The sequence below is a fragment of the Dysidea avara genome, chromosome 3, assembly GCF_963678975.1.
Source record: "Dysidea avara chromosome 3, odDysAvar1.4, whole genome shotgun sequence".
Lineage (NCBI taxonomy): Eukaryota > Metazoa > Porifera > Demospongiae > Dictyoceratida > Dysideidae > Dysidea > Dysidea avara.
The window spans coordinates 49,315,382-49,337,615 of record NC_089274.1 but is presented as its reverse complement, the minus strand read 5'-3'; the positions used below and the strand labels follow the sequence as shown (position 1 = coordinate 49,337,615).

The window sequence follows — 22,234 nt, the reverse complement described above, 5'->3', positions numbered from 1 at the left end:
TTCAGACAAGCGTAACTCAATAATGGCTAAGGCTACGGGCTTGATTTTTTCACTGTTCGACGTCACTTCAGCCAGACACGTGCCTTTTGGCATACTGCAGTACGTACAATGCATTATTCATACACTTACCAGTGTCCTCCTTTGTGTCCCATTCATGACAGTGAAAGGCATCGAATTGGCAGTAGCGCGAGATGGCTTCCCTTCGTAACAGAAATAGTTTGTATTTTTCATAGTGGCTATTTTGATTTTAAAGGTGCTTTTCGAACAGTTCTTGATTTGTAATGCTGTATAACGGGTTGAACATAGCTGACAACGAAGCGTAATGGATATTTCACTTTTCAGATGATAATCGATAGCTGGGACGCTATTTCTTTCTTTTGATGCAGTATGCATGGGTTCACCAGTCATAATAAATTTCTTTTACAAAAAAGTTAACAAATAACTACACAAAATATTTGGAATTTTCAACTAGAGTAGGGACCATAACACATTGATAAAAAGTAGTGAAGCTAGTGCATGATATTAAGAAGCTACTGTGCATTTCCATTATGGTATCTTGAGCACAGTAGGGATATAACATTTCTTATTGTTTTACTGTGATTTAATATTGAGCACTACTCCAGCTTGTTTCACTACCTTTTATGGTGATGTGCCCAGCTTTAGAGTAGTGGTGGCTACAAGAGACAGGGTTGGGTCCAGAAATGTGGTGTGGATCTTAACTTTGTATGTCAGAGGTGAGAGGTAGTGGTGGCTATTTTACTTGAGTGGTGGTTAGTACCGACCACTGTGAGCACATCCCTGCTTTTATCAATGTGCTATGGTCCCTATTCCAGTTGAAAATTCCATTTTTTTTGTGCACTTGTATAATGAGCACTTTTCTACGGGTGACTTATTACAGCAACCTATTATTGCATACCCAAACAATAAACCATGAAGAACTGGCAACGAGGAAATATTGTACAGTGGCTGGTATAAAATATGGTGGCAGGGGTCTGTCCAAAAATGTTTATTATGGTTACTATGGAAATGCTCTATAGCCTATGCTATTCTATTTCATTCACGCAATACAGTATATTACATTTCAAGTGACCGTTACAAAACTTAGCGATGTATGCCATCTACCGAAGGGTACAATACGTTGCATACTTCAGCAGGCAGCTTTCAGGACACAATAGCACTCACCATGGTCAAACTCTAAGTCAAAGGTCAAGGTCATCAAATTTGCACCAATTCAACAAAAATTTCCAAAAGTACTGAAATGTCACAGGTCAAAGATTGAAAAAGGCTCTTAGTCAAAGGTCACAGCAAAATTTCAGTGGGTCAAGACTTTGACCGCGGTTGAAAATCTACCTACAGTGCGTACCTATGTGACTTCCACTTGATCATAGTCTGGTATCCAGACCACTTTAAGGGGAAAAAGTGGTTTGGGTACGAGACTACCTTGATCATGGGACGTAGTCGATCTGTTGATATATTATTTAGTGTTATAAGTAGCTACAATTTTATCTTGCCAGGGCTCCAGTTTTTTACTTTTTAAACAACTTGGTAATCCTGAGATTAGATTCCTGGCCCCTTGTAATTGTACAAGTATTAGGAATTATAAATTAGAGTAGGGACAGTGTATAGTGCTGCAATAAAAAGTACTGAAACAAACTGGATTGGAGTAGTATGTAATGTCCAAATACTGTAAAACAATAAGAAGTGAATATCCCTACTGTGCTACACTCAATGCACAGTAGGGATATTCACTTCTTATTGTTTTACAGTATTTGGACATTACATACTACTCCAATCCAGTTTGTTTCAGTACTTTTTATTCCAGCACTATACACTGTCCCTACTCTAAATTAAAATCCTAATTTTCCTTATACTTGTTTGTGAAATTTTTTTTGCAAGCTCATACTAAATAGCCTGCTTTTCACAAAACCAGTCGCAATATTTTAAAAGAGTTGATCAATCACAGCACTATTATACTATATTATACTAGATTACGAATAACTGATCAGTGGGCATGGCTCTACATAAGCCTGTAGACAATAATGGACGTGGATTCGTACATACCTACAGACTGATGAATGGGCGTGGCTACCATATGTCTAGGCAGTAATTTACGTAAGTGGGTGTGGCTCATGAAAGAAGCAGGGCTACGCTATGACGTGTAGTAACACATCCACATTTAATTTAGCACATGGGGTCAGACCTGAATAATTGTAAAGCGGGACCTGGATGACCCGTGCAACTCAGTTTAACATTGTTACTAAATAAACTATGTTTGATTTACACATTGCTATGTAGTTCGCTGCGAGTTGCTCCTGTTGCTCTCACTGATCGATATCAACAGCGAGTCACGTAAGCGTGTGTCGACCACTTGTATTCGAATAGTTTGATGCAATATACAATGGTAGATGGAAGCCGTACTGTAGTCTATTAACACTCAGCGGTAGAACCTTGACTGATGACCATGGTAAAGAAGGATAAAAGGTAAGACAATAATGCAAGCATTGTATGTTTATCAATATACCAAAGGTTTTCTCTTAAGCGAGCTAGAAATGTTTCTGTGAAAGAATTAGGGCTGTAACTGTAGCCAGTTTTCCGCTACGCTAGACTGAAGGTGTCAGGCAGGCAGGCAGTAGAAAATTCTGTTGAATAAATTAAAAAAAAACTCTGTAGCAACTTGACGGAGACGTTTTGGGTTGATCTGAAGACACTTTTGGGCTTGGTTTTACCCAACCAATACTGTCATGTCGCTGTGAGGAAAAATCGCGGCAGGTTTTTGGGTTATATTATATCACGGATCGCCCCCACACCTTCAATGTCCCTACTATACTGTACTTTACGTGGGAGGATCAAAGCGGTGCCGCGTATCGTATTGTCCATACAGTACGCATAACTGTACTGTATGAGTTATACAGTACAGTTATGCAGCTAATTGGGAAAATACAGTAGTTATGCGGAGAATTTATTCAAGGAATGTTACGTAAACAACATACTGTAAATTGCTAAAACCAGCCAAACTAATCCTACGAGTTCATTCTATGGCTAGGAATAGATTGCATAAACACTTACTGATCGTCTGATCATGAAGCTTTTTAAACACGACTCCACATGATTGATCACGTGCGTGACATTGTAAATCACTAAAACTAGCCAAACCAATCCTATTAGTTCGTTCTACGACTAGAAATAGATTAGTTAAACACTTACTGATATTCTTATCACCGAAAATCACAGCGGTTTGAGTACTAGAGAAAATTGCTCCAAGCCAGACGACCAGGAAGTACAATATAACACTTTCTATAAACGTTTAGCTTCACTGCTGTCAGATAAGTCAAACCAGTCATACAGTCATACAATCCGTTGGCTTCGTTGCAGTTTAAGTTTCTCACTCCTACGATCCTTAAGGCCACTACAATGAGATTACTTGTTCTCATCAATCGCCCGCACCGAAATTTTCTTTTGCCCATGCACACTCATTATTGCACGAGATTACAGCATAGCTTATTTGAGTGTTGTGGTAGTGGGTGTATCACGTAGAAAAGCACTATTTCCATGGAAAACTGCAATCCCATTGAGATACAGACACCATTTATGAGTTGTTGTTTTTTACTTGTTGATTAGAGTGCTTTCTGGAGAATCAACAACCACCAAGGCATCAACAGTGAGTGCTATACAGTGTACATTAGACTATCTATATACACTAGCATTGGTACCGTGACCTGCATGCATGCCCTATGTGCAGGGTCATCATATCTAAGAGTCATAGACATAGTAGCTTTAGTGTTGCTACTTCTGCCACAAGTTTGCACAGCCCCCCCCCCCTAATAAGACTGACCAGCCTACACGTGCTAACACCGCTGCCGTTTGCTGCTGCTGTGGTATAAGACTCCAAGACTGGTGGAACTCTCGTAAAGGACTTGAAAGCTTTGTTACTGAAGTTGAAGTTTATGTGAACTCGGAGTTTTGTGCACCCTGCCAATAACCTCAATAAAGGATTATTATACTGGTTTTGTACAATATATACATCCTGTAATTTATAGCTATGGCTCGTGCTGGCATATATATATATATATATACGCGGTAACAAGGGGGTGACACACAGGCACTCACTGTAGGTAGATCTGCGACCGCGGTCAAAGTGGAAGTCAACGGAAAAGGCTCGAAGATTTCATCCAGTCAAAGGTCAACGAACATATTTCAGTGGTCACAGGAAAAGATCACTTCTAGAACCCACAATCGATTGTAATTAGCGTATTATAATTTTACGTAAGCATACTGTATAATTAATGTTTATGATATGGTATACGGAATTATGATTATGCAACCTAGAATAACGTCACACATTTTTGCCGAATGTAGCTGCAGTACGTAGTCTAGCTATGGACGCTGTTAAAGTTGCAGTTGTGTATAGTGCTAGAGGCGAGTCCTGCACCAAGGTGTGGCGATTCTTTCCAGAACAGCTGAGCGAATATAGGGTCACTACGGTCACTAAGAATCTGATGGCGTTTTTCCCTGACATAGCCAAGAGAAGAGTTGGCACTCGATTAACGTATCTGGACTCAATGACAGGAAGAATTGTTATTGAAACTGACTCAGATTTGCAGGTAAGTGCTTTCTGTTGTTCGCTAGGGCAGACAAGCACTGGCAGTACTACCCTATATGGCTATAGCTAGCTAACAGTGTAATCAAAAATAGCTAGCTACAGGGCAGTGCTGCCAGTGCATTTTTGCTAGCTAATAGCGTCGTAACTAGTGTAATAGCTATGTTGCGTAGCTAGCTAAAATGGTTTTCATTGTAGGAAGCTTTGGTATCATTTATTGAAGAAGAAGATCTGGAATACAGAAAAATTACTCTGGAAGATCAAATTCTACCAATTTCAATACCATCAGGGCGATCAGACTCATCCGCATCATCAACAACACCCCAAAGAAGAATTCAGAAAATGACAAAGCTAGCTACTGTGGGTGATGAGACAGATGATGACATTGAGGTTAGCTTTGAAAAAAATTTTTTTAAAGTTCAATACCTTGAAAACTCTGTATTAAGTGCTGCTATTAAAGAGGAGGGAATACTACAGGAGCAGCAGCCACTGTATGTGGATTATGAGGGCGGGAAATTAAAATGTTCGTGGTGCAAAGAGCAGTTTTGTGGCAGCACTACATTAAAGCAAGTTAACCAACATCTCCGAAAGTCAGCCACGCACCAAAAGAAACGAAAAGATTTCCTTCAAACATGTGGAGGACAACGTGATTTAAGACAATTTTTGTCTCCTAATATAACTTTTGACTTGCAGTAGATTTTGTATATTAGCTAGTCATCTGGTGGTAGCTATAGCTTTATTTATTATTGTTATTGTTTAATTTATTATCACATATATCATCTAACAGTGGGAATGAGGGATTCTAATGGACAACGATGCTCTCAATCACGAGCTGAATTTGAAGGTGATTTTGAAACTAAAGCACCAGTACAAATTTAATAAGCAAAATATCACTTTTCATAATTAGGATATGATACAACTGTAGATCTAGACTCGCCACTACAACATGATAATGAAGGTCCTAAAGGTATGATCATGCATGGCCCTTCACTGTAGATGTACATGCATTTCATTATGGCTCATTGGAGAAAGATGTTCAGAAAGATGCTTACCTTGAAGACTCACGAAAATATTATGACGAAGGTACCCAATACAACTATAGCTAGCATGCAGCTAACACAAGCCTAAGCCATCTGTATATATTGAAAGGAAATTTTGCAAAACACGTAGTTCATGACCTCATTAATATGACCAACTTATTACAGCAAATAGGTTGGCCCAAATGTAGAACTTCATGACCTCATTAATAAGACCACCTCATTATAGTGACCATGTCATGTAGTTCCCAAACATAGCTAAGATGTACTTCATGACCTCATTAATAAGACCACCTCATTATAGTGACCATGTCAAGTAGGTCCCAAACATAGCTTAGATGAACTTCTACCTCATTATAGTGATCATGCATGTGAAGTGATTGTGACCAAGCAGCTGTAGGTCCCAAACATATACTTGGGAACATATTACTGAATTGATGGGAATTAATTGTCTATCAATTATTTTTACTAATGACTACATCTGTTAGTATGGGTAACAGTTTTGTTGTTCCCATGAAGCCTTGCTAATACAAACAAGTTTGGCAATCATCTTATTAATGGTTTCTTATCTACTGTATTTTGTAGATGGTTATTAACAGTGGGCCCTACAGTTGATCTATAATACAGTGTAGTGTGTATGAGATGTTACAGTAGCTATACTTAATTTTTATTCACACAGTACAATGTGCTGGAGTATATGATCGAAAGTTTGAGGAGCTACACAATGATAAGCATGCTGGTGGAACAACTGCTGAAGCCCTCTATAGGAAAGTTAAGACAGAAAGATCTACTATTGATGATGAAGTCATGGAGAGTGAAATACTGTGCAGCTGCTGTCATGACTACAAAGCATGGAGATTGATGCATCCTTCTTATGCTAAGAGATTGCTAAAATTTGCAAGCAAGCCATTTCATTATCGAGTTGAAGTTGACAAAGTTGTGTCAGTTACTGAAGATGGAAGAATGGTACAATACAAAGGTACTATATACTCAACTTCTTGTTCTGGCACTGCTGCATCATTTGGTAAGCATCCTTTTCAGTGCGCTGAGTGCTACTCACTATTGCATGGCAAATCATCATCTCTACTAAGAAAGCTAAATCGATCAAAGCAGCTCAAACATCCTCGATCTCAAACTAGTACAGCTGCACAAGTGGGTGTTACTCATAAATTTTGTTCTGAAGAAAGTGTTAAAGTTGCCTTACAAATACAGCACAAAAAGACCTATAAGCTGAAGGAAAACAATGACAAGTTAATGACAAAACTAGAAAGGCTATTGCATGACAGCTGGCATGATAATGACAGCAAAATACCCTTTTAAAGAAATCTGCACTTACTTATTGAGGATGGTAAGCTTAGCACTTTTGACACTTCGTTTCTGTCCAATTGGACAAGCAAAAAGCTTCATGGTTGCCACAGCAGAGCAGATGAGCAAGCTCAGGCACTGGCTGTTTTGTACTGCAACAAGCTGGGGCAGAAAACATACAGTGAGCTTGCTCCAATACTTGGTCTCTCTAGTTTAAGACAAACACAAAGAGTAAAGAGTAAAGTTCTTATGTCTGACCATTACATGCCTGGCATAAACACTTGGGCAATTGAAAAGGCAGGTAAACGTGAAAAGGTTCCTTTACAAAATGGGATGGATGGCACAAGGGTTGTGCGTGCAATTGAATTGTATTTAGATGAATACCTTGTTGGGGAACAATTTCCCACTGATGTTCGTCAGTTTCCAGATGAGCCACCCATTTATACAACACCAGCGGAACTATCCACGTATGTAAATAAAGTGAGGCTAGACAAATTGTACTCAGCTGATGCATATAGTTTAAATCTAACAGACACCACCGGTTTACTAAGCGATATAATTATTGGCATCATTCCTGAAGCTACTAAGGGAAACACAGGGTGTCACATTTTTTCTCTGATGATGGAGGTGGAAAAGAGGGCTGCTAAGTATGATTTGCCACTTATCGGGCACTGTACTGACTCTGCGAGCAACGCACTTAAAGCCCTTATTAAGAATGCTTCACCTAATACATATAAGAACCTTCAAACTGATTTAAAATTTTTGGGCTTGGATGCAGATGATTTTGTGTATTTTGCACCAGTTTTGCGTTTGGGGTACCCATGTATTTCGTACCCTTGCTGGGATCATTCAAGCAGAACATCCGTTAGGAATTTAATGAATCAAAACATACAAATTGTTGCCGAAGTGTTGATAGATGAAAAGGATGGATTTGCTAAGTACACTTTAGCATCTATACAAGATATGAAAACTTTGAAATGTAGTAACTCTAATGCTAAGGTTCGATATGCAGACATCACACCACATGTAAAGCAAAACTGTGATGCAACAGTTAGAGTAATTTCCAAGAACACCATTGATGAGTTAGGCAAACATGTCCCAACAGCACATGGTACAATTTTATACTTGCAAGCCTCGTTATGGGTACATGAGCCTTACAGAAATCAATCCTTTGGCCCTCCAACTGCCGTTGTGCAGAGTTTGTGGGCTGGCATTAGCACATGGAGGCGTTGGAGGAGGTATGTTGAGCTCACCAAGGGTATTTCCTTAACAAACAATTGGATTAGCAGAAGCCATTATCTAACTTTAGAGCTCATGGCCCATGCAGGGATCCTACACCAATTAGCTCTTTTCTTGTCATTCCCAGAGTTGGATTTAGATTCCTACAGCTGAAGAAGCACAGGAAACAGAAGTATTGAAGCTGTACATTCAATTCTTAGAGGAGGTGCTGCAAACTTGCCGATAACTTCTGCCAACTTGTCTTTTCAAGAATTTTTAAGCCGCATGAACCAGGTAATGCAGATAAAACAGTCCGAGCATGCTTTACAGAGGATACCAGGAAACAGCATTAAAAACACAAAAAAAAGGTGATTACATATGCTGTTAGATCAAATGAAGGAACCGTTCACAATGAGACATACACTAAGCCCACAACATATGGCCAGTTTGTAACTGATTTAAAAAGTTCTTGCATAAAAGGGGACAATCAATCTAAAGCGCTAATTGAACTGCATGCCCCACAAATGGCCAGAGTTTTGAAGAAGGAGGAACAGTGGGATAGGCCATCTCTTTGTATTACAAGGCCAGCCAATAAGGACTTGACAATTGTAATGGAAAGTGATGATATGACAGTTGAAAGTGATGTATTTGACAAGGTGATAGAGCTCACCCTTGATGGTCAGTCAGAGTTGGCATCTCCTAATGATTTAACTGATGATATTACAGATGACATTGATGAGGCAGTTAGCATTATGTTGACAGGTGGTGATGATGATGGAGAATCTGAATGTTCCACTCGGAATGTCTCACTGTTGAGTGATGTGGACATTAGTGATACACTGCCAGTCACATCAACGCTATCCAAAGCCAGTACAGCAAAGCACCTTTTGAAAGGTATGCAGCCATACAGAGAAAAGCCATCAAGACAGAAGAAAACGATTTTGTGCTAGCAATATCTATGGTGATAATAGAGTACCCAGTGGCCATGATGTTCACAATTACCAATTTTGGGCAATCACTCCAAAAAACAAAACAATTGCCAAAGCAAAATGCTTTGTACTAGGACAGGTCATAAACTTATTCCATTTAGGAGTTTTATGCGTAAGTGGGAAAAAATCAAACAAAAACATTCAAGTCACTTTAGAATTGTATAGATATGCTGCTGTTGACAGATATACCAGAAGTGGCTTAGTGAATGCCTGTAGTTTGTTAATTGCTGATGTTTCACAGTTAGTAACACTACGGTCGGACAGTGACATAGTATTCAATTATCAGAATTGTGATTGTCTACAAGGTTATTTACCATATCATGAAGATGTCGATATTGAAGGACGACAGCCGCCAGATGAGACTAATGAAGTTGAACCCACAGAGATTGATGATAATGATGACCCATATATAGTTGAAAAAATTTTAGAGAAGCGCTTCCATCAGCAAAGAAACCAGTATGAGTATCTTGTTCAGTGGGTGGGATATGATGATCACACTTGGGAGATACCTGACAACATCCCTGACAGAATTATACAACAATATGAAAACACCACGATTGCAAGCAGAACTCTGAATAATGCTCCATATTCTTTACGATTGTCAAGAAAGTTAACTGCAAAAAGTGATTACATCAAAACACTATAGAACGTATAGCCATAAACACCACAATTTTTATTTTTCTATTTGTAATATATCTGCTATGTGTGTAACCATCACTGTCCCTCCTGAATCAGCACTATATATTCTAATGTTTCATCCACTCCCACTTGATGTAAGGCTGTATAGGCAAAGAGAAGCAATCAATTATATACAGTGATAGCTACATTTATTTGTGGCTTTGTATTACGATACATATTGTCATGTTTGACTACAGGCAACCACCAACACAAACGCTATTATTTTGTTAGCTAGCTGCTATCTTCAAGCTATATTTACTCTTATATTATTTGCTAGCTGCATGCAACTACAAGTAGCTCCTGCATGATCAGTTGCAGTCAACATAGCTTATATATAGCTACTGCATGCCCGATGATATGCACAAAGATCAGTATAGTACCTCATATTTGATGTCAAATGCATCCAAAACATCAGTAATTTTGATGTGGTATTTATAAGGAGCTTTTATTGAGACTAGAATGTCAGTAGCTCTATATTTATAATCTCTTGATGGAGGGTTAACTGAAAACACTTTTCCAGATATACATGTTCTAAACAGCAAAAAAAAGAAATTACCAAACTATGCTACGTACGTCCGAGACTGATTATGTCCTGCTCACCCCAACATTGCTACTCCTGAAATGTCCAATATTATACTGGCTGACTCAGCTACTGGTCTACTACGGTGACCAAGGATTTCTTCGCTGTCAACAAATTTAACGAAGACAGCTTTCTTATGAACTGGATTTTTCTGATCTTGCACGAATTTTACTCTAGATAAAACTGCTGGATTAAGCTGCTTCACTCCAGGGTAAAACATCACTCCCTTCACAGTAGCCTCAAAACTACAGCAATCTTCAGAATAATCTGAGATAACCATTTGTGTACTACACTAGAGCGAATCGAAGTCAGTGCAAGGCAGCTGCAGCAGTGTAGCAAATCACGTAGTCGCCACTGCTGTTAGCTATTACACTAGCTAGCGCGCAACCAAAATTATAAGTTTAAGCGCGCCAGTTACTAAATAAGTTACAGGTGATATTTTATTCTGAAAGAGACGCTGAAGTCACAGGTCAAGACTCGAAAATCGCCCAAGTCAAAGGTCAAGACTCGAAAATCGCCCAAGTCAAAGGTCAAGGCGAAATTTAACCCGGTCAAAGACTTTGACCGCGGTCGCAGATCTACCTACAGTGAGTGCCTGTGTGTCACCCCCTTGCGGCAATAATGAGATAACCCGCCCGCCTGCGTTACTCCATGAGAAGTTGATGAGAAACCAGTTATCTCATTGTAGTGGCCTAATCATGTGCTTGAGGGGTGCACGTTCTTCGTCTGGCAACCCACAGCTGGTTGCTGGTGACCAGCTAGTGATATTTCCCTGGCAGTTAGCGAGGCCAGGCTTTAAGTAACTGACCGACCGTATGTGTATTTTTCATCTTTATAAAAAAAGAGTACAATATAACACTTAAAGCACCGCCTTGCTTGTGTGTACAAAAAAATACAGTACTCGGGGGATGTCTCGAGGCAAATACAGTAGGAGGTGAGGTCGAGTGCTGTATTGGCCTCTCGGCGCGTGCCCCCTCCCCTCCCTCGTACTGTATTTACTTTTCTTTTTTTTTTTTGCACTCCCATCCTCCCCGATCTCTAGCTAGAAGTTAAACCTAATTTAATTTATAAATGACAAAAAGCAGAAGAAAGAAAAAGCAGCTAAACCTACAGAGCCTACACAGGCCTACAAAAACACCGCATGGACCGCCAGCATACACACAGCAAAACCCCCGGACAGGGGCCTTAACAAGAAAGCCCTGCAGACTACAGACCAAACTGCAGGGAGTGGGAGCATGAAACAGAGTTCAACTCCCACAAAGGACTGCCAGGCAACAGGCTAAATAGATGTAAAAATGTCCGGGCATTGTGGCGCCACAGACAAACAGAGAGTTGCTCTAGCAGATGGCGGTATGCTAGGCCACGAGAAATGCCACTCCTGGTGGTTGTCCTCAAAGCAACCACCAGGAGTGGTTGCTTTGAGGACAACCACACAGGCGCGGCGGTGCTTTAACTAGTACTGCCGCGTTGTACTAGTTAAAGCACCGCCACACTGGTTGCGCGTGTGTACTGTATTTTCCGTACACACGCGCGCGGCGGTGCTTTAACTAGTACTATCGTACTGAATGATTGTACATGTAATACAGAGCACTGGGATTATACGGCCTGCCGTAACAAACACTTACGTTAACGTCGCACCATAGGTTGCACCAAATTGTTATTCTGTTGGCTTCACTCGCCGCATGTCTACCTCACGTGCTTATATTGCGCGCGGGAACATTTCACCATGGTTACGGTTATTGTGGGCTGTTACTGCATGCTGCAAGAATACAGTCCGGCTAGCTGCGTGAGGTATAGTAAAGCAATATTTTTTAATATGACTTTCCCTCCCTTTAGCACTAATACATAGCTAAGCACAACTCGTGTAAAGTCGCCTGGAATGGCGCCCACTGAAACCACAAAACAAATTCACGAACGGCACCACTAAAGTAAGAAACAAAATAAAAATACGTTTCACCAAAATTTCTTGTCACTAGTTTAAAGCAAGGTAGCAGAGCAACTTCTTATCCTCCACCATCTTTGAGAACACAACGACAATTAAAGGTAAGCAATATATTATTATTTAATGGGCTTGTAGATGCCCAGCTAAATTGCCAGGCTAGGCCGCAGGCCTTTGAAGGTGTCCATATCTAGATTGCTTCCAAAAATTATCCAAGTGCAGCTTGAAGGTTGCAACTGTTGGTGCTGAAATGACAAAGTCGGGTAAAGAGTTCCAAAGATTGACTATTCTATTCGTAAAAAAGTTCTACCTAAGTAACAAGTAATCTTGATCTTTCTTTAAAAAGCTTTAGAGAATGGCCCCTGGTGGTAGCAGTATTTAAAGTTAAAAATGTAGATGGGTCCAAGTCATACTATTGTTTAAGTATCTTATATGTTTCAATCATATCACCCCTTTGGCGTCTGCAATATAGAGAATAGAGATCCAAAGTTTCAAGACAGCTTTCATAAGTCAGGTGGGCTAATCCGCGAAGGTGTTTAGTTGCACGTCTCTGAACCTTTTCAAGGGTGTCGATGTCTCTGGCTAAGTACGGACTCCAAGATTGCACGCAATATTCCAAATGCGGTCGAACATACATCTTGTACAAAAATATAAACATATCTGTAGAGTCAATTCTAAAAGATCTCCTAATAAGCCCAAGAACCTGTGTAGCCTTGACTGCAGCTTTTTGGCAGTGCAGAGATGGCTTGAGGCCACTTGTGCACCACACTCCAAGGTCCTTCTCCACGTTCACTAGTTCTAGGTCACAGTAGCAACTTCGAGGACATTGGTAACTACCTGTAGTAAGTCTAGATGTATCGTGGAATTGATCACCCAAACCCCTACAAAACGGACACCAACATAGTTGTGGTCATTTTCCCAAGATCAGAAACATCAAGGTAGAGCACACAATTAAGTGCCAATCCATTTTTTAACAGAACAGTCAGTGAAAAAGTAAAAGTACTAAATAGTTAGCCCAGAGTGGCCAGGGGCAGGGGTAATATTTTTAAGGGTAGTCTGCAACGTGCCATTCCACCCCCCACCCCCTCCCGAAGGAAATTAAATCCTCTGGGATTAAATCTGAGAGTGATTTAAGTGGTATATCATATTAACTGCTCCAGTAAAAAAATAGCACCACTAAGTGCTACCATAGTGCTTCAGTTTTAACAGTGTGGGAGTAGTGAATTGCCTCTGTGTGTGTGTGTGTGTGTGTGTGTGTGTGTGTTGTGTGTGCAATGGTGGATCTAGGATTTTTAAAGGGGGTTTCTGAAATTGGTATAGCTATTATAAATAAGGCATCTGATGACAATTCTCCAGAAAATTTTGAGATTTAGAAGCTCTGAGATCGGATGTTAGGCTATTTTTAGTTAGCAATTACAATAAATTTAATGCTTTAAACTGTAAATAGTTACTAAATACTATAACTAACTATAGAGCAAATAATGGTGATTACAAGCTGTAGCTTTGGTTGCTCTATTAGAGTAGTTATTTGACTGCTCTATTAGAGTATTTCGATCATTTTTAATGCAGTGGGAGAAGGGTTTAATAGCTAAATGGTGTTAGTTAAGTGCAACTGCATGCATGCTACTGGTATATAGTTGTTTGCTATGACAAATATTATGTCAATACAACAATGTTTATGTATTGAGAATGCCACTAGGCTAAATTTAAAATAACATTAATATTTACACAGTGGAGGTTGAAGCTACACCATATATGAATGGTATTTATGAAGGGTTTACATTATAGAAGCCCTGAGATTGAGAAAGTATTTTAGGTGATTTTCACTATGTTATTGCTAATAACAGTCTATAAAAGAAACCTAAAAATGACTGTACTATAGTATGTATGTGTTGAACTGAATCCTCTAAAACATTTAATAACTCATGGATGCAATTACACATGATCTTGAAATTTAGCTCATTTGTAGTACTGCTTGACCTGCTAAAATATTTCAAAGCCGGATAATACTGGTATTTGCTGCTACTCAAGTTGGTACCATCAGAAGTTTTCAGCTTGGTCTCAGTGAATTTGCACTAGTTAGTGCAGAGGTCTAACAGTCTATAAAAACCAATCGCAGACACATGGTTAATCAGTGTGAGGCGATGTGGCACTTTACATACTAGCCTCATCTTTCTTCACTCTTCCTTTTGTTACTGAACCTCCAAGATGAGCGGAGTACATCAGTATTCTCGACCCTTTAATATCCATTTGACTTCTTCAAGCGGTGTACGTATTTTAGGTTTTAAATTATTAATAAAGTACGCTTCACCACTCCATTGAAATCCAGTTACAATATGACAAATGTTTATCATTTGTACTTCCCTCTCAAGACATGGACTGCCATCAATTTTAATCTGCGTATCACATGTGTTCACTTGGGGTGTTACAGGGACTTCCCAAGAGATTTCCCCTAAATAGATCACGTGATCATTGTTAGTCGGGTGGAACTTGTTCTTAGTCATGGCTCTACAATGTGGTACGCATACTTATATATTTTAGTATAAATTGTTTGTACGCTGCTGAAATTTTTTTGTTTGTGTGCTGCTGAAGAAATGGTTAATTATTTATTCGTACTTCCCTCTCAAGACATGGACTACTATCAATATAAATCACGTATCATGTGTGTTCACTTTTTACTTAAGGTGTTACTGTACAGGGACTTTCCAAGAGATTTCCCCTAAATAGGTCATGTGATAATTGTCAGTCAGGTGGAACTTATTTCCACAAGTATACGAAAAAATTTGGAATTTTCAACTAGAGTAGGGACCATAGCACATCGATAAATAGTACTGAAACAAGTTGGAGTAGTCCATGATATTAAATCACAGTAAAACAATAAGAAGTGTTATATCCCTACTGTGCTCAAGATACTAAACGGAAATGCACAGTAGGGACACAACACTTCTTATTGTTTTACTGTGATTTAATGCCATGGACTACTCAAACTTGTTTCAGTACTTTTTATCGATGTACTATGATCCCTACTCTAGTTGAAAATTCCAAATTTTTTCGTACACTTGTTTGTCAACTTTTTTTGTAATTAATTTTATTATTACTGGTGAACCCACGCATACCGCATCTGAAATGGTGCCGCATGCCCCAGCCCCTTATCATCTGAAAAGTGAACTATCCATTATGCTTCATTGTCAGCTATGTAGAGCTGTACCGATATGGGATTTTGACATGTACCGATATCCGATATGGATACCACCAAAAGAAGCCGATAACCGATAGTTGATCCGATATTTGCATTACAAACAAAAGTCATAGTTAATCTATGCAAAAGTGTACAGTTACCTACTCTACAACAACATGTGGATATATTCATTGCTCACTCTATGCCTGTGGTAATAGTGGCTTGGGTTTCTATTGTGCAATCCAGACAATGGGGCACCCTCAAACATTTTTATGCATACTCCCATGGAGCCTTAAACGGATATTTCTGCATTTCTCCGTATTTTATTGGCTTGTGTGAAGGCTGGTACAGTAGATTTTCTTGTGACTGTTCTTTTATTACAAAGGTACTATATATAATTGCTTCATTATTTAAGACTGATAAGCTTTCCAGCAACAAACACTAGAATCACATGTGTATTTGTATGGCTTCCCATAGCGTAGCGCTTGCTGTCCAGTGAACAACAAGCCACTGCTACTGAACAGCCACATGGATAACGTAGAAAACCAATATTATAATCCATTTATGTACAAACTATTGCTGTATAAATATCGGTAGCAATATCGGTCCTCGTACTGTTCTGTACCGATGCCGATATTGGTAAAAATTGCCATATCGGTGGCCGATAGTTTGGCCGATCTGATTATCGGTACAGCTCTACAGCTATGTTCAATCCATTGCAGGGTCGGAGCCCAGAGATTTTGAGTGGTCAGGCCATCCATGGACTGCAATGAAGGTCATAGTCATGCACACTACTCAGTTCTTATTGATCTAATATGATCTGTAAATCAGAGATTATCTGCTTTGATGTGTTACTTAACTGCATGTGCTATAAGCACACACACAGCATGCTAAGCTAGAGGGGTCAGAGGGCATGCTCCCCCAGGGAAACTTTTGAAAATAGATTCTCTGAAATGGCATCTGGAGGCTAGTTTACATGCAAAGTCTCTTCTTTTTGTTAACATCATTGGTAATTTTGTGCTACATTACCAATTAATTGAGTTTCATATCTGACTATTATAGCTAGTAGCTAATTTTATTTTCATGATGTATATAAATATTTCTCAACATGAAAGTTTAGTTTTAGATTGTAACTGCATGCTAATGCATGACATGCATGATCAATTAGCTCAATGCAGTGTGCCATGCTGATGACTCACTGGGTAATTTTAAGACAGTCAACACAGATGTAATGGCTTAGACTATAAGCTATATTCTACACTAAATGCTTTGTTAAAGTATCACGATGACTGTTCTGTTAAAGTATGTTTTGATGACTGCTCTATTAGAGTATCTCAATCTTTTCACTAAAATCAAGTTGGCCAATGCCGGACCGGCTGGACCGTCGGCTCTGGCCCTGACCCATTGCACAGCATTTCAATTCAAGAACTGTTCATAAAGCACCTCTGCAATCCAAAGACAGAAATCGTGCTGTGTGCCCCAATTATATTAATTATCGTCTGAAAAGTGAAGTATCCATTATGCTTCACTGTCGGCTATGTTCAACCCGTTACACAGCAGTACGAATCAAGAACTGTTTGAAAAGCACCTCTGCAATCAAAATAGCCACAATGAAAATACAGATGATTCTGTTTCGAAGGGAAGCCATCATGTGCTACCGCCAAATCGACACCTTTTGCTGTCAGCAAAAATGAATGGGACACAAAGGAGGACACTGGTAAGTCCATGAAGAATGCATTGTATGTACTGCAGTATGCCAAAAGGCATCTGTCGGGCTGAAGCGACATCGAACAGTGAAAAAATCGAGTCCATAGCCTTAGCTGTTATCGAGTTACGCTTGTCTGAAGGCATCAGTCAGTTACTCAGTCAGTAGAAAATTCCCTCGAATAAAAAAAATTTAATATCGGTAGCAACTTGTTGAAAGCATTTCGGGTTGATGTAAAAGCTTGTTTTGGCTTAGTTTTACCTAACCAATACTGCCTCATCGTCGTCTGGGAAAATTGAGGCTGGTTTTTGGTTGATGTTATTGTGGGCCATGCCTACTCCTTTGTGGTCCCTACTATACAGTACTACTGTACTGTATGATTAATGCACCATGAAGCTTGTGTTGTGGCTTTCATTAATCATTGTGCACATACCGTATTGCAGCATAATTTGTAACAGATTGCTGGAATGTGGTTCGTGGTTTGCCGGTGACTGTGTATATGAGTTGGGGTTGTTCTACACAGCTTGCACAATATTCAAATTTCTTGGATGTCTGCATGATGATGCAAGATTAAGTGAGACCTGTAAAAGAACAAGCAGGCACTGAACTTAACCTTAAATTAAACACACATGCAACTAATCTGGAACATCATATCGGTTGCAACACCAAAGACACTTACTTGTATATCTGACGACACAATCTAGCAGGCACTAAATTAAAAAGAGAATGTACAAAAAATCAATATTCCAGGCTGGTAGATCCTCATGGCTTAACTATGGAGTGGCATGTGTAATAAATGGGTACTAAACAGAATGTATAACACAAGTACAATTTTCTTTTCTGCAAGAACTTTTTAACCCCTAGTAAGGACACTACCAGCTCACCTACAAGAGCATTTAAAGAGATGTGATATTAACTTGTTTACATCAAGTACAACCAATATGTGGTGTATGTGTGTGAACATGCGTGTACAGTGCAGGCCTTAATTTAATTTTTAAGGTGCCGAGGACAAATGTCCTTACATATTCACAAATGTACAGACATAGAGTCAAATTGTACAGACATGAGCTAGGAGCACTTTATATACACTGCTGGAATTGGAATAGGGAGTTTCCATTGAAAGTTTTGAGGTTAAACACAACCACATAGCTGCAATATATCACCAGGCTGTGGTCATAACAGCTGCTGGTGATAGCAGTACACAAAGGGGAGGTGGTATTGGTAAATCCTTGGGTTGGGAAAATGTAGTATCTCCTAGCAACCAAGTGACAGTTATTGTTAGCACTACAAACAAACAAGTACACATCAGCTTTTATGGTACCACTATTGGTTTTGCAAGGACATGTGTGTCCGCCCAAAACTAATTATGTACAGACATTGTGCTATTTGTGCTGATTTTGTTCATTGCCTGCATGTTAATTTAAGGCCTGCAGTGGAACCTCATTTATCCGGACCTCACTTATCTGGATTCTTGGATAACCAAACTACGGAAATGACTGCTCTATTAGAGTAGTGACTGTTCTATTAGGGTAGTTGATAATACTGAAATTTAAAAAAATGTTCTTTATGCTATTTTAAGGCTATTTCTACACAGTTTCAGAGATATGGACTTTTCAGACTTATGGACCACCCCTGGTCCCAAGGGGTTCGGATAATTGAGGTTCCACTGTATAGTGTTTGCTCATTTGTGTGTGTCTTGTGCTTGTATATGATGTAAGCATGTGTTTTGTATTTAGTGAAATAAAGTAACAGTATATATGATGTTTGTGATCTCTTTCACAACCCTCAGCAAAGCATCTTGCTCTACAAGTGGCAAACCAAGTTGATAAGTTGTTCTCAGGACACTACGGCCACTATGGCAGTGACCGTAGCAGGTTTTATTCATTGATAAGTACAGTATGATTGATATACTCTAATAGAACAGTCAGGCAATAAAATACCCTGATAGAACAGTCATCGAACAATATAGCTGGATTAATACATCTCTGTCTGAAAACACTCCCAGATCCCAGATGCAATGCTATTTAAAGATGGTGGCATTCCCCAAGATCACCTAGAAAAGCATGCTTTGCAAATAAGTGCTTTACACATCTTCTCTGACTGCATGTAGCCATTACTTGGCCTTACCAGTAAATTGCAGTAATTTCCACTGGCCCTTGTCCTAATAAAAATTAAAAATTAACAGCTACTATAGGACTGTATGTTATATGCTCTCCATTTATCAGCAGATTTGTGTTTGGTCGCATACAAGACAGAATTCATCATATACCCTCATGGCTAGAACATCAACTGTAAATTATATAACTGACAAAAATTAGTGATATTCCCCCAAAAACATTTTTGCTGTAAAAAAGTAGAGGTGTACCGATATACCGATACATATTGTATCGGTGGCCTAGTCTCGCGTAGCCAGACCCTTTTCTTTCTTTTGTGTGGGGGTGGGAAAGAAAAGGATCTGGTGAACATAGTATAGCATCGTCATTGGGCTATCCCGAGATTGTGGGGATTCTACTGCGCAGCTTCCGGATTGTTGATTGACATGAATGACGTGATTTGCTAATATTTGCATCCTGTTACCATAGCTACTACTGAAATATCTATGGTAATAGGACACAAATGCAGCAGGTCACGTCATTTACACCAAACAACAATGCGGAAGCTGCGCAGTAGAATCCCCACAATCTCAGGATAGCCCAATGACGATGCTATACTATGTGCACCAGACCCTTTTCTTTTCCCTCCCCCACACAAAAGAAAGAAAAGGGCCTGGCTACGCGAGACTATCGGTGGCCGATATAGACATTTCTACTATATTGGTGGGAGCTGATATTGCTACTAAAAACCGATACGATACACCAATATACAACTGAACCATCTTGAGGACACTGTCCAATGATCAAGCCACATTATAAACTCTATTATTTAGCTAACAAGGGTGGGAAACGGTAGTTATCTTCCTTGGCTAAAAACAGTATGCTATGCAAAGCCATTTAAGTGTGTAGATAATTACTGTTTTGTTGTCACAAAGCTTACCAATCATACAGCAAACACTTATAGTAGGCATTCCAGTATCCGAGACTTTTAAATAAAAAATTCTCCGTACATTCCCCAATAGAACCCTGGCACAAAATAACAACTCGCGTTTAACTTGGGATTGCCCCGTAGTGCGAGCTCCAATGAAGATAAAAATCGCTATGGGGTTTGTTCACACACTGATCATCATGAAAATCTTAGTTTTGTCATGTGCGTTACATATAAGTAAGTTTGTGTTGTTTTGTAATCTTTTCATGCCTTGTAATGTATGTAGAATACTTTAAACTTTTAAAAACGTACTGTCGGGTGGAAGGTAGTCACTGGTGCTTAATTTAAAGTACGTAGTTACTTTGCTCGGGTTAGCGATTTTCAGCTCCAGAGCAATTTTCTGATGGCTGTGTCATCAGCTCAAAAATACAAACCACTTCAAAGTTAGCATAACAATGCTGTAATTGAAACCACAATTCCACCTTAGGTATTGTTGCATCATTGTGGCACCTCCACTTCAGTTGTTTACCTTCATAAGTTGTTAACTTGATGTTTTTACTTACTTGAGATAGTCATCTTCCTATGGGTATGCACCACTGTATTGAGAAGTGTGCAGTAGGTGAAACATATTTGCTCACCACAAAGCATACAAAAATCAATGAGATCCGATAAGATCTGAAGTTACTCTCATTACATGTACAAACTTGCAGCTAGAAGCAACTGTAGTTCAAGATAGTCCAGATTGCTAGATGGCTAATTGTGCCATTTTTCCCTTTAAAATGTATGGGAAGCCCTGGAGAAAAAATGTACCTTTTTTCAGTTTTTAAGCACTGTGTATGCCAAAGTAGCTAATTCCAACCCAACAAACTATATATTTCTGAGACCAGCAATCAATGCTCTATCTATTGAGCATATAAAAAGTCCATTTTTCCAAAATTTAAAAATCGGCTGGAATGCCTACTTATAGTGGTGGGCCTGGGGAAACAGCAATAAGATGAACCAAGAGAACAGCATAAAACAACCAACCATCTCTACAAGCCATTAAAATGCGGAGTAATCCGGACTAATCTTGGCAGGGGCATGTATTAAAATATTTGTGGGTGCCTTATAGTCTGAGCTATCAATAGAGGCCACACCACCATGGGTAACCAAGCATAGCCAATAATCTTAAGACTGTCTTCAGTAGTTTCTTCAGTAGTTAAAATAAAGTTGAACATGGCATATGTGGTTCCTCAAATATAAATAGCTACACTTAGTTATATCGGTATATCGGATCGGTATCGTATCGGTTTCAAAATGATTAATCCGTATCGGATCGGTATCGGATCGATTTAGTTTTCTTATATCGGTACACCTCTAAAAAAAGGCGTGTCCAAGACACTACAGGTATCTGTAACCCCATGTAAAAACAGCTCAGCTGTAGAAAAACACTCCATGAAATTAACTGGTAACTGAAAGAGCTGATATCTGAAGTGGCCAAGAATCAATGTTACTACAACTGACTATTACCAAAGATTACCAAGTCCTGTAAAACAGTCAAATAAAAGTAACTGGCAACTAAAACAGCTGATACACCTGAAGCAGCCAAGAATATAAGTTAAGTTGATCAAGATACACGATAGTGTGTTGTGCGGCCAAGTACAGCCATTGCGGGCGCTTGGCAGACAAGTGTGTATTTTACAGGAACCAAGAAAACGCTGTTTTAACGCATCCCTAGCTTGATAATGGCTGGACAGATATTAACCATTTTTGCTGTGGAAACTCCCTCGAGGTGGGGTACCTCCCAATTCAAATTTGAGCTGAATCCGCCAGGCCATTACTGAGATATGCGCCTTCAAAGTTTGTCTCAATTTCTTCATATTTTTCTTTATCTTCTTTTTGCACCACTTAGAAAAATTGCTATAACTCGTGCATGCTTTAGTCGATTTTCTTCAAATTTGGAAGGCTGTAAGAACGTAATTTAGCATGTTTACTGCCCAAATTTTGT

At 39.3% G+C, this 22,234-nt stretch overlaps 1 protein-coding gene across 1 annotated transcript in view; it reads left to right on the top strand.

The window, feature by feature from the left end:
• The first annotated feature begins 12,118 nt into the window (after nt 1-12,118).
• Nucleotides 12,119-22,234, top strand: part of LOC136251450 (mucin-22-like) — an 87,370-nt gene continuing 77,254 nt past the window's right edge. Inside the window, exons 1-3 of the mRNA XM_066043905.1 lie at nt 12,119-12,195; nt 12,241-12,332; nt 12,381-12,447. The gene's annotated coding sequence lies outside the window, so the exon portion shown is untranslated. The remainder of the gene's footprint in view (nt 12,196-12,240; nt 12,333-12,380; nt 12,448-22,234) is intronic.